Here is a 12,929-nt window from a genome sequence, read left to right on the forward strand (position 1 = left end):
ATGGCACAAGTATACATATGTAACAAACCTGCACGTTATGCACATGTACCCTAGAACTTAAAGTATAATAATAATAAAAAAAAAGAAAAATGAAGTATGAAATATACTTACACAGAAGCTATAGTTTGTAAATTTTATTAAGAAAAACTGAGAAATCATTTTTATGTTGCCTACATTTTTAATTTTATATGAACCTAAGATCACAAGAAATAAAAAGTATGTGATAATCTGCCAAAAAAAAAAAAGAAAGAAAAATGATCAAGGAACTTGAATAGACATTTATTCTAAGGAGATATACAAATGGCTAATAAGTACATGAAAAGATACTTAATATACTTAGTCATTAGGAAAATGGAAAACAAAAATTAATTGCAGTAACACTTCATACCTACTAGCATGCCTGTAATTTAAAAGATACATAATAATATGTGTTGTTAAGGATGTGGAGAAACTGGAATTCTCTTATAATGCAGTGAGAATGTAAAATGGCACAGTCACTTTGGAAAACTGCCAGTTCCCCAAAATGTTAAGAATATAGAGGCATCGTATTACCCAGTCATTATACACGTAGGTATATAACCAGGAGAAATGAAAACAAATATACACACAAAAAAATTTGCAAACTTTTACAGCTATTCTTGGTGGTATTATTCACAATAGCCGAAAAGTAAAAATAATGCAAGTTTCCATCAACTAATGAATGGGTAGACAAAATGGATTAGATCTTTACGATGGAATACTATTTATCAATAAAGAGATTTGAATTAATGTTTCATGCTGCAGCATAGATGGACCTTGAAAACATGCTAAATGAAAGCCAGTCACAAAACATCACATATAATGTGATTTAATTTACGTGAATTATCCAGAATACGCAGATCTGTAGAGATGGAAAGAGGATTAGTGGTTGCTAGGGGCTGAGGGAAGGGGAAAATGGGGAGTGATTGCTGATAAGTATGAGTTTTATTTTGTGCGGGAGATGGAATGTTCTAAATTTACATCGTGTTGATGTTTGCACAACCTTGTGTATATATAAAATACATTGAATTGTGTATTTTAAATGGATAAATTTTATTATATGATTATGTCTTGATAACACAATGAAACGCTAATTACAAAATAGCCTGCCAAATATTTTAGTATTAGAATTCATCTCAAGACCTCAACTCCTTTTAAATCTTCCTTATGCATTTTACTTTTGTTTTGAAGATAAGAATACCTTAGCTGTATTTTAAATATTATACCAAATGCTCTCGACTTAAGTAAATTTGTTTCTTATTCGAAAATGTTGCCATTTTCACTCTCCCAGTGGGTAGAAATAATTCTGTTAGTTGAGTATCTTATTGTCATAAATAGAATGCTAATTATTATTGAATTGATCGTTAAGCAAGTTACTCCAATACGGTAAGACTATTGAAGCTTATCCATATCAGAAATCTATTGCTTATGTAGGTTTAGTCAAATAATGGCAAAAGCTCTCTAAACCTGTTGCATAGTCACAGTAAGCCAGGTGATCTTCAGAGTAGGCTCAACATTATGGTTTCCTTGTGTATTAGGTCAAATGGGCACCTCTTTTCTTACCATGTTCATTTTAAAAGCCCACCATTCTATAAAAATTTACTTCCAGCATTTCCATGACTGAAGTTTTAAAACAAATTCAACCTTGAAAATAGCCATTAGTGTTAAGTGGTCTCTCGGTTCAACAAACAAGATGTACCAACCCATAAATGTCTAAAATCGGAGCGATGTTGACCAGCCATTTGTTCTGTTTCTGGCAAGTTAACTACCAATGTTCTGTGTTTTAAAATCTAGGACATTTAATAATGATCTTAATTTTGAGCTCTACCCTGCATCATTTTGCACAAATAAAATTTAGCTTTATTAGCTATTAGCACAAAACTCTTCTACCACATTCTATTCATCTTAATGAATAAAGTTGGTCAAAATCTAAGCAACTAAAAAAAATTACATAAAAAGCAAAGGTTTAGCTTGCTACCAAAACCAATGAATGATTTAGATGTTACAGTCTTTCTGTGGGAAATGGATAAAATAGAAAAGCAAAACAAATAGAACCAGGAACTGGTAATGACCTTGCTAGCATGGAAAGTCATGCCAGTATTATCTAAATTGATATACAAGCACGGAAAAGGAATAAAAATTTATTCAGAAAATAAAGTGCTGATGCTGAGGGAAGAGATGTTAACAAATGATAAATTAAAAGGAATATTTGTTCCCATGTTTACTCAGATGTAATTTGTGAATCCCATAAAAAGCATAGGGTGCTTGTTTGATGTTCTTGCCTTATGAATCTTAAAATTTCTCTGCAACAAAGTGATCTTCTTTAAGGGTTTACACAAATCAAGTTGATAAAAGATTTGTGTGGCCAAACCTTGGCCAACCTATGAAGAACTTGTGATTTGTCTTTTCTCTCCTCTTTCCTTCTTATTCCTGCCTTCTGGTGCAACCTTCTCATTGCCCTAAAGATCTGTCCTAGAGACTTTCTAATGTGCTCTTATCACAGTCAGAAGTACTGATTTACCTTCATCAAGATGCATATCACTTTAAAGCCTAATAGTATCTGGAAGTTGGAAGTAATTTTTGGATACAACGCTTCAGAGTATACCTAAGAGAGCCTACATTTGAAAAGGATAAATTGTCAAAAGGAAATGATGAATATCTAGTGATTTTCACACCAAAAATTGAAACAGGGTAAAGGACCGATGACTATCTTGGAAGACAAAAGCCCACTTTTACCTCAAGTCAGCCCTCTAGAAGTGAATGTGGGCATCAATTCTCTTGAAGTTTAGCTTTGTGCATCTCTCTCTGCCTAGACCCTATTACATCAAATTAAAGGAAGATCATCTAGTCTCATGTATTTTCATACTTTTCTCTACGTACGGAGACATAGAATTTCAGAACTGTTTCTTAGAATTTCACTTTGGATAGTGAGAAAAAGAGAGGCCCAGTAAGTGAGGTGAGGGTTTTAAAGGTTTACCTGTGCTTCAGGAAATTTAATCAATTAAAAATGTACTTAATATATTCACAAATTGGATAGGATTTTATTTGAGCAATTTCTGATTTTAAAAAGGGTTAAAACCCAATGTTTCAGCCCCTCTATTGTCTGCTGAGGGTCACACATGAATGTGGTAGCAGGGCTGGAATCCAAGTCCGCTGATTTTCAACCCAGTGCTCATACATACCATCTTGCCTCCATATTGGCATCTCTGCATTCCATCTTCATTTTTGCCCAGATTATTAAGTGAAAGCCAATTTTGATGGGTACCTCATCATATATGGATTCTACATTATCCCTTCAATAATATGGGCAAAACAAAATGAGACAATGTAGCAACAATTGTATGTTACTTAGTTAACATCCCAATGTTGGACAAAATAAAATGAGGCAATGCAACAATAATTGCAAGTTATTTAGTTAACATCCCAATCACTCTTCCAAGCATCCCTCCTTATATTGCCATTGAAACAAAATTGATGTATTCTAAATCTCCTAGCATAACCATAAACATAATAAATAAAATCCTCTTTATCTTCTGATTTTAAGCCCATAAGCAACCTATATATATCCTGTGATAGCAGATGTTTACTGAATATGGTTCTACACCCCAGCACTACCTGAATAAATCTGTGTACAACATCGGGGTTTTCCTTTCTGCATAATGTTGCTCCCTGTTGTGTTGCACTGAAATTATTTCCAAAATGAGCTGCTCTGTGGAAAAGGGAGCTATGATGTTGGAGGCTACTGAGGTCTTGAAGTTCTGTCTTCTGGTTCTAAATGTGGAAGAACATTTCTACTTCTTGAGAACCACTCTTACCTTTTTTTCCCTGAAAGTAAATGTACCAGGAATGCTTTCTCCTCCAAAATTACATGCCATATTTTATAGAAAGAAGATTTAAAGAAAGAGTTTTTATTCTATCTATGAAGCAGGCCCCACCTTGAACATAAAAAGACAAAATCTTATGCCTGATAGGAATAGTTATTAAATAACTATTCAGATAATGCCTTCTGTGAATAATACAGAGCACACCTGGTACTGTGTGGACACAAAGCAGAGTCTAGCAGCTGAGAGGTTCAGACCTAGCAATGATCAACATATGTTCACTTCCCAAATTGAGTAGTTATTAGCTATTTCACTTTGGCAAGTTCAGCTTTTTATGTCCCAGTTTCCTTATGTGTAAAATACAAATAAAACTAGTTCCAGCTTCAGAAGGATTTTTAGAAAATTGTATGTAAATGATTTAAAATAGCAATTTAAATAATTTATTTTATAAATAATACATGTAGCATTTTGGGAGGCCAAGGAGGGTAGTTGCCTGAGCTCAGGAGATTGAGACAAGCCTGGGCAACATGGTGAAACCCCATCTCTACTAAAAAATACGAAAGAAATTAGCTGGGCATGGTGGCCTGTGCCTGTAGTCCCAGCTCCTCGGAAGGTTGAGGCAGGAGAATTGCTTGAACTCGGGGGGTGGAGGTTGTAGTGAGTTGAGATCACATGACTGCACTCTAGCCTGGACAACAGAATGAAACTCCGTCTCTAAAAAAAAATATTAATAATAAAAATAACACAAAAAGAATTATTATTGACTTTACTAGGTTGTAATAATGGCATTGTGGCTTTGTTTAAAAATAAATCTTCGTTAAATATCCATTCTAAAGTATTGGTTAAATGATATGATACTTAGGTTTTGCTTTAAAATACTTCAGCAAAATTCCCCAGGGAAATAGATGAAATATGAATAGTACAGTAGTGACAATCCTTGAAGTTGAATGGTGCTACATGACTCTTAATTATGCTATCATGTTGACCTTGTGTACGTTCGAAAGTTTCCATAATAAAAAGTCACTGAAGGCCAGGCAGGGTAGCTCACATCTGTAATCCCAGGAGTTTGAGACCAGCCTGGCCAACACGGTGAAACCCTGTGTCTACTAAAGATACAAAACAAACAAACAAACAAACAAAAAACAACAAAAAAACAAATTAGCTGGGTGTCGTGGCACGCACCTCTAATTCCAGCTACTAGGGAGGCTGAGGCAGGAGAATCACTTGAATCAGGGAGGCGGAGGTTGCAGTGAGCTGACATGGCACCATTGCACTCCAGCCTGGGTGAAAGGGCAAGACTTTGTCTCAAAAAAAAAAAAAAAAAGAAAAGTTACTGAAAGAAAGGTACTGTTGTTCAAGGAACAGGTTGAGGATTATTTGTCCTAGTTGAAAAAAAAAAAAAAAAAAAAGTATGTTGGCTTTGTTACTTCAGTACTTTGGTTTTAAGCATCTATTTAAAAAATTACAGACGTTAAATACATATTTGGAAAGATCTTGCTTTTTTCTTATTATTTCCATTGTTTATAACTAGAAACTTAAAAGCATTGCAATCACAATGTTTCTACATATACTATTTGTAATATTTGTAGTACTGCTTACTCTTTCAATTGATTTCAAATTGTGAGACTAACTTGGCAGTATGTAAAATAAAAATCACTTTTACTGAAATCTAAACCTACCAATTGAATTTTTGGGTTTTTTAAAGAATAAAAAGGGGGTAACAATGTTGAACTTTATCTGAACCCTGTGTTTCCACTATATTCTGTTCTTAGAAGTGGCAAACCTAAAAAAGCCACATTATTGCCCTTACATAATCCAACATAAGAGTCACCTGTACCCTTCCTCAGTGACTCAGATGAAACAACCCTACACTTTCTCAGGGACTTATAGAGTGTACTTCCATCCTTTGTCAGTGACTCAGATGGTACCCATCTGCATCATCTGCAGGAGCTCAGGGAGAACTCATCTCTACCCTTTATCAACCACTCAGATGGGACCTATTTCCATCCTTCCTCAGTGACAGATGTAATGCAACTCCATCTTTTTAAAGTAACTCAAATAGTATACATTTCCACCCTTCCTCAACGTTTAAGCTAGGACCCATTTCCAAGTTTCCTCAGTGATTCAAATAGGACCCATTTCCATTGTTCCTCAGTGACTGAGATAGTATTCATTTCCACCCTTCCCCCATGACCCGGATAGGACTCATCTTCACCCTTTCTCAATGACATAGAGAGAGCCCATCTCCACAGTTCCTCAGTGACTAAGATAGAACTTATCTCCATCCTTCTTCAATGATTCAGAAGTAACAGACTCAATCCTTCCTCAGTGATTCAGCTGAGACCTATCTTCATCATTTCTCAGTGACTTAGATATGACCCATCTCTATTCTTTTGCAGTGTCACAGATAGAAGCCAACTCCATCCTTTCTCGAAGACTCAGATAGGACCTATTTTCACTCGTTCTCGGTGACTCAGATAGAACTTATCTTCACATTTCTTTCATGACTCAGATAGAATCCATCTTCATTTTTCCTTAGCGACTCAGATATAACCCATCTTTATTATTTTTCAGTGACTCACATGGCACAAATTTTCACCCTTCCTCAGTGACTCAGATGGAACCTATCTCCATTCTTCTTCAGTCACTCCAGTAGGACTCGTCTCCATTCCTTCTCAATAAAACAGATAGGATGCATCTCTACCTTTCCTCACAATGACTCACATAAGACCTATTTCCACTTTTCCTCAGTAATTCAGATAGGACTCATATCTGTTCTTCCTCAATGACTCAGGAGGGAATCATCTTCACCCTACCTGAATGACTGAGATGAGATTCATTTCCATCCTTCCTCAGTGACTCAGATAGAAACAATTTCACTCTTCCTCAATGACTCAGATGGGACCCTTCTCTCTTTCCTCAGTGACTCAGATTGGACCTATTTCCATCCTTCCTCAGTGACACATAAGACACTACTCCACTCTTCTTCAGTGACTCAGAGAGGACATGGTCCTATTTTTCCTTAGGGGTTTATATAGAACCAATATGGACTCAAGGAATCCTCCCACCTCAGCCTCTCAAGTAGCTGGGACTATAGGTATGTGCCACCACACCTGGCTATTATTTTTACTTTTATTGGAGATGAGGTCTTGCTATGTTACCCAGGCTGGTCTCAAACTCCTGGGCTCAAGAAATCCTCCTGCTTTGACCTCCCAAACTGCTGGGATTATAGGCATAAGCCACCTCACCCAGCCTGAGACCCACCTTTATCCTTCCTCAATACCTTGGAGAGGACCCATCTTCATTCTTCCTCAGTAACTCCAACAATAGGACAAATTTCCAACCTTAATCATGACTCACAGAGGAACCGTTTTCATCCTTCTTCTTTACTCAGATAGGACCAATAACTTTTCTTTCTCATGTATAAGACCAATGTACACCCTTCTTCAGTGACTCAGATAGGACCCATCTCCATCCCTTTTTAACGACTGACATATAACCTATCTTCATTCTGTCTCAGTTGACTGAGATCGGACTCATCTCCATCCTTCTTCATGACCCTCATTAACTAACTGATGACTTCCTTGTTTATCTGCCTTCATGAAATCCCTGCCACCACACCACCTTTTTAGATGTTTCTCGTTATGGTACGTTCTTACTATTGCAACAGCCTAAATAAATTTATTTATTTAATTGTCCTGTGCATTTTGTCTCTTTCAGGGGTCATCATCTGTTTGATACACGTTTATTATTCTGGAGGATTCCAGGATATTTGCACATCCATTCTGATTATTATCAAATGTATGAAAGGATGCAAAACAAATTCTGTTTGTGACTTCAATAGCAGCAGCAACAGTATAAAATTTTTCAGATCCTTCGCCTCTTCCCCAGTCTCATACGCTGCTAATAAGTTATAATGGATTAGACTTATTTGAGCAAACCAGGATAACAATGTCGAACAGTTTTCTATTTATAGAATAAGGACCATTTTCTTTTATTTAAAGCAAATAAATTGGGACATAATGCAAGTTTCAGAAACCTTTTCTTTCAGTGTATCTGAAGTGTAGTTTTAAGGTAATTCTTTTTATGGGCTATGTTTGAACAACAGATGGGCTAATTCCTTTAATTCTTTTGGTTGACTAATGGAGCTTGTGAAAGTTTTACCAAGAAGGAAAATTTAGAAATATCTACATGGTCTGTATTTACTTGATCCTTTTTCCATGTCAGTTTAATTCTGTTCCTTCTTCTAGGAACTCCCAAAAGCCCAAAATTGCATTTGTTGAGTGATTTTTTTTTTTTGAGAAAGGTTTTCTTGATGTGATAGGATCAACTTCACTGGGATTATTTCCAATTCTAATTGTTTTTCTGCATTATTAGAATAATATAAACTTATATGAATCTGTTTCCATTTGAAGTAAAATAGATAGATAGGTAGGTAGGTAGATAGATAGATAGATAGATAGATAGATAGATAGATAGATAGATAGATAGATAGATAAAGAATATGGTTAATAGTAAAATATTTTACTTTTATTAATACTGGTCTGCATATACCATGTTGAAATCTTGTATTTCTGATAGACAAAATGATATGCATTTGTCCTAGGTTTTTGTTATGAATTTCTATTGATTTACAATTTCCACACAGATCAACTTCAGCCTTCAAAGGGTAATTTTTGGGGACCAATCTTTTAAATTTGTAATAAGGAGTAAGAGAGAAAAATTTTTCATCAATCTAAATATAGAATTGGTTAGCATCTTACCCCCTGAGGTCCTCATTTACTGTTTTCCTCTGAAGTTAAACTGATCTAATATATTTACTATATAACGTATGAATGTCATTTCTGTCCTCAGAAAAGTTCTTAAGTAGCATTGTCTTAGATGTGACATTCTTCTTTTTGGAGAGACTTTCCCTGAAGACTTGAGACCTTCAGAAAAAGCCTTCATCTCTTACATCCATAGAAATTTATCTTATTTTGACCAGAACTATGTCAAGTTCTATTTCATTCCAATTTAGACTTTGGAATTCTCCCATAAGAATTGTCAGTCCTTACTGAGAGTCCCCTCCATCTGTGAGCTCGTGGTAACCACTCATTGCTAACCACATTCAATAATAGGCTTTTTATTTGTAGCCCTGTTTATTACCACCCTGATATTTATTTTTCAGTCTAATTTCACCCCAATGGCACACTCTCACAGGAATCCTTGTCCCCCACTATTGAATCATTGTTAAATGACAAAGATGTACATACAATGCATCTAAGTGACCTGACGTATCTTCCATTTGGACCTCTCTGTGCTTCTTTCTGACTTTCTTCAGTGTCTCTATACCTTGAAGCTTTGCACTACTGATGTTTGTGCCTTTCTTCTGAGTTTTCAGGAGGCATCTTAGTACATTAACTATTCTGTACAACATGTATTTGTATTTCCTTTATTTTTGCATTTATAATCTCTAACTGAGATGACAACTTTACCAATTAGGGATGTGCTGATGGGTTCCTGAACATGAGATACTCAAGTTCTGCTGTAATAGTATTTTTTAGAAATGTATCAGGAGGAAACTTCAGTTACCATCAGCTATAAATTAATGTGAAACAAGTTTCTCATGCAGTGGAGTCCTCAACAATTTGTGTGTTCTCATCTGCAAAATATTAAAGGATAATAATAGAAGCTAAAAATTACTGAGCACTTGCAAAGGCATTATGTACTCCATTGTCATGTTTGACTTCTGCTACAGCCTTACAAACCAGACATTATTATCCTCATTTGACACATAAGGAAACTAAAGATTAGTTCATTAAATAACATGCCCATGGCTACCCAGAAGGTGGGGACTCAAATATGGAATCTGACTGATACCAAGTTCATTCTCTTAATGCCATATTATTCAAAATAATATAGCAAAGGCGAATATTTCAGCTTGTGCACATACAAATAAATCCTCAGTGTTTACCATGATGCCTGGTACAGGAAGTTACCAAAGGACTGAGAATTAATTGCAATACAATTGGACTAGCTTATAAAATCCTCTAACTGCTGTGGGAGGTTCATTCTCACAATAAACATTGAAACTACAGTCTGCTAGTCTAATCACTACCTTAGAATATGCTCAGGTCTTTAGATTGCAACTGTTGTCATCTAAATGAACCTAGTAGAATTTGCTGCAATTAAATTTTTTGTTACCTGGAATTGGAAACTAGGGCATGCCTTCCCCTTGTACCATTGACCAACCCCTGAGCTAACACATTCTATCTACCCAAAAAGTATTGCCCATTTTCTCCAGAATCAGTATATTGAAGCACTACTTGAAGCTTTTTCAACATCAAATCCTGTTTCTCTGTGTCAGGCAAGTCTACTGTCTAATTGAATCTGTGCAACGCTATAGTCTTACCTTTACACCTTAAGGACTGCCTGTTTTAGGTCAGCAATCCACAATCATTAATTAGAGCTTCAGACCTAACAAAACTCCCGTAGAGTCTCTCAAAACACTTGATTAGCTTGTAACTCCCATCTTGACCTGGACTGCCTCAAGTTTTGAACAATCTGAAGTTCTTGCCACCACTCCCACACCACTGCACCTCCTGTCCCAATAAGCTAATGTCTTAATTCATTCTGGCTGCTATAACAGAATACTATAAACTGGATGGCTTATAAACAAGATAAATTTATATCTCACAGTTCTAGAGGCTGGGAAGTCCGAGATCAAGATGATAACAGATTTGTTGTCTAGTGAAGGCCTGTTTCCTGGTTCATAGATGGTGACTTCTTGCTGTGTCCTCAAGAAAGAGACTAGTTAGCTCTCTACAGTCTGTCTTTATAAGACCCCCAGTCTCAATCATACAAGTCTACCCACATCATTTAATCACCTCTCAAAAAGTCTGAGCTCCTAATAACATCACCTAGGGGTTAGGATGTCAATATATAAATTTTGGGGGATATACAAGCATTCAGACCATAGCACCTAACGACTCTTTCTGTGGGTTTTTGTTTTATGTGTTTGCTTTCTTTTCTGCCATCCGGAGCTTTGTATCCATACTAAAAGTCTTTACTTCTTTTAAGGATGGCCCAAGGCAAAAACATACAAGTAAATGAAATATATCACTTCCATGGATGGGTTATGTATTGCACAAATAGTTTCATTAGAGCCTAAGTGCCTAGCAGAGTTCCTGACATATACTAAACATTTGAAAAATGTTTTAAAAGTAAATGAATAAAGACCAGATTTCTATCCAATAATAATCCTGACCATTTTATATGCAGAGGAATGGAGCACAGTTTGAGGCAGTCAGCAATGGTCAACTTTGGTGTTATTTCAATATATTACCAAGATTTTTTCTTCCCCTTTCTTTCTATTGGTGTTGATAAAATTTTTGTAAACTTAAAATACACATCTTCTCTTTTACTTGTTAATATCTGAAAGGTCCTTATATTAGATATGGCTACAAATAATATTCCATTGTTGTATATGTACCACATTTTCTTTATTCATCTGTTGATGGAAACTTAGGTTGATTCAATATTTTGGTATTGTGAACAGTGCTGCAATAAACGTGGGTGTGCAGATATCTCTTCCATATACTGATTTCATTTCTTTTGGCTATATATCCAGCAGTGGGATTGTTGAATCATATCTGTGGTTTTTTGATGAACCTCAGTAACTATTTTTCTTAATGGCTGTACTAGTTTACGTTCCCATCAACAATGTATAAGAATTCCCCATTCTCTGCATCCTTACCAGCATTTATTATTTTTTGTATTTTTGATAATAGCCATTCCAACGAAGGTAGGATGATGTCTAATTGTGGTTTTGATTTTCCCTTCACTGATGATTAGTGGTGTTGAGCATTTTTTTCCCATATGCCTATTGGCCATTTATATGTCTTCTTTGGAGAAATGTCTATTCAAATATTTCACCTAATTTTAAATCAGATTATTTTTATTTTTGCTGTTAAGTTGTTTGAGTTATATATTCTGGTTATTAATCCCTTGTCAGATGGAGAAATTCAACTATCTTCTACAATTATGTAGTCTGTATCTTCATTTCATAGTTTGTTTCCTTGCTGCGCAGGAGATTTTTATTTGGATATAATCACATTTATTTATTTTTGCTTTTGCTGCTTATGCATTTAAGGTCCTACCTAAAACCCTTTGCCTAGACCAATGTCCTGTAGCATTTCTCCAATGCTTTTTAAAGTATTAGTTTCACAGTTTCAGGTCTTATATTAAAGTGTTATATCTAAAATTGATTTTTATATACATCAAATGATGAGAATCTAGTTTCGTTCTTCTGTATATGGATATACATTTTTTCCCAGAACCATTTATTGAAGAGACTGTCCTTTATACAACGTGTGTTCTTAGTGCCTTTGTTGAAGATCAGTTGGCTGTAGATATGAAACATCATAGAAAACCCATTAATGAATAGGTTCACTGGTCTCATTGGTCTATGTGTCTGTTTTTATGCCAATACTATGCTCTTTTGGTTACTATAGCTTTGTAGTGTGTTTTAAAATCTGGTGGTGTGCTGCCTCCACTTTGTTCTTTATGCTCAGGATTGTTTTGACTCTTTGGGCTCTTTTGTGGTTCCATATGAAAGTTAGAATTGTTTTTCTGTTTCTGTGAAATTATCGACATTTTGATGGGAGTTGCATTGAATTTTTAGATTGCTTTGAGTAGTATAGACATTTTAACAATAATATTTTTTCTGATCCTTGAGCAGGAGATATTTTTTCATTTTTTGTGTTCCCTTAAATTTCTTACATCAGTGTATTATAGTTTTCCTTGTAGAGCTCTTTACTACTTTGGTTAAATTTATTTCTAGGTATTTGGGTGGGGGGGTAGCTATGGTAAACAAAATTGCCTTCCTGATTCCTTTTTCAGTGATTGCTGTTAATGTGTATAAAGGGTGCTAAGTTTTGCACATTTATTTTGTATCTTGCCACTTAAGTAAATTGGTTTATCAGTTCTAAGAGTTTTTTGTTTTGTTTTGTTTTGTTTTGTTTTGTTTGTGAAGTCTTTCAGTTTTTCTAAATATAAGACCATGTCATCTGCAAGCAATTATAATTTGTCATCTTTCTTTTCCATTAGGGT

This window comes from Mandrillus leucophaeus, unplaced genomic scaffold (assembly GCF_000951045.1).
Source record: "Mandrillus leucophaeus isolate KB7577 unplaced genomic scaffold, Mleu.le_1.0 Scaffold119, whole genome shotgun sequence".
Lineage (NCBI taxonomy): Eukaryota > Metazoa > Chordata > Mammalia > Primates > Cercopithecidae > Mandrillus > Mandrillus leucophaeus.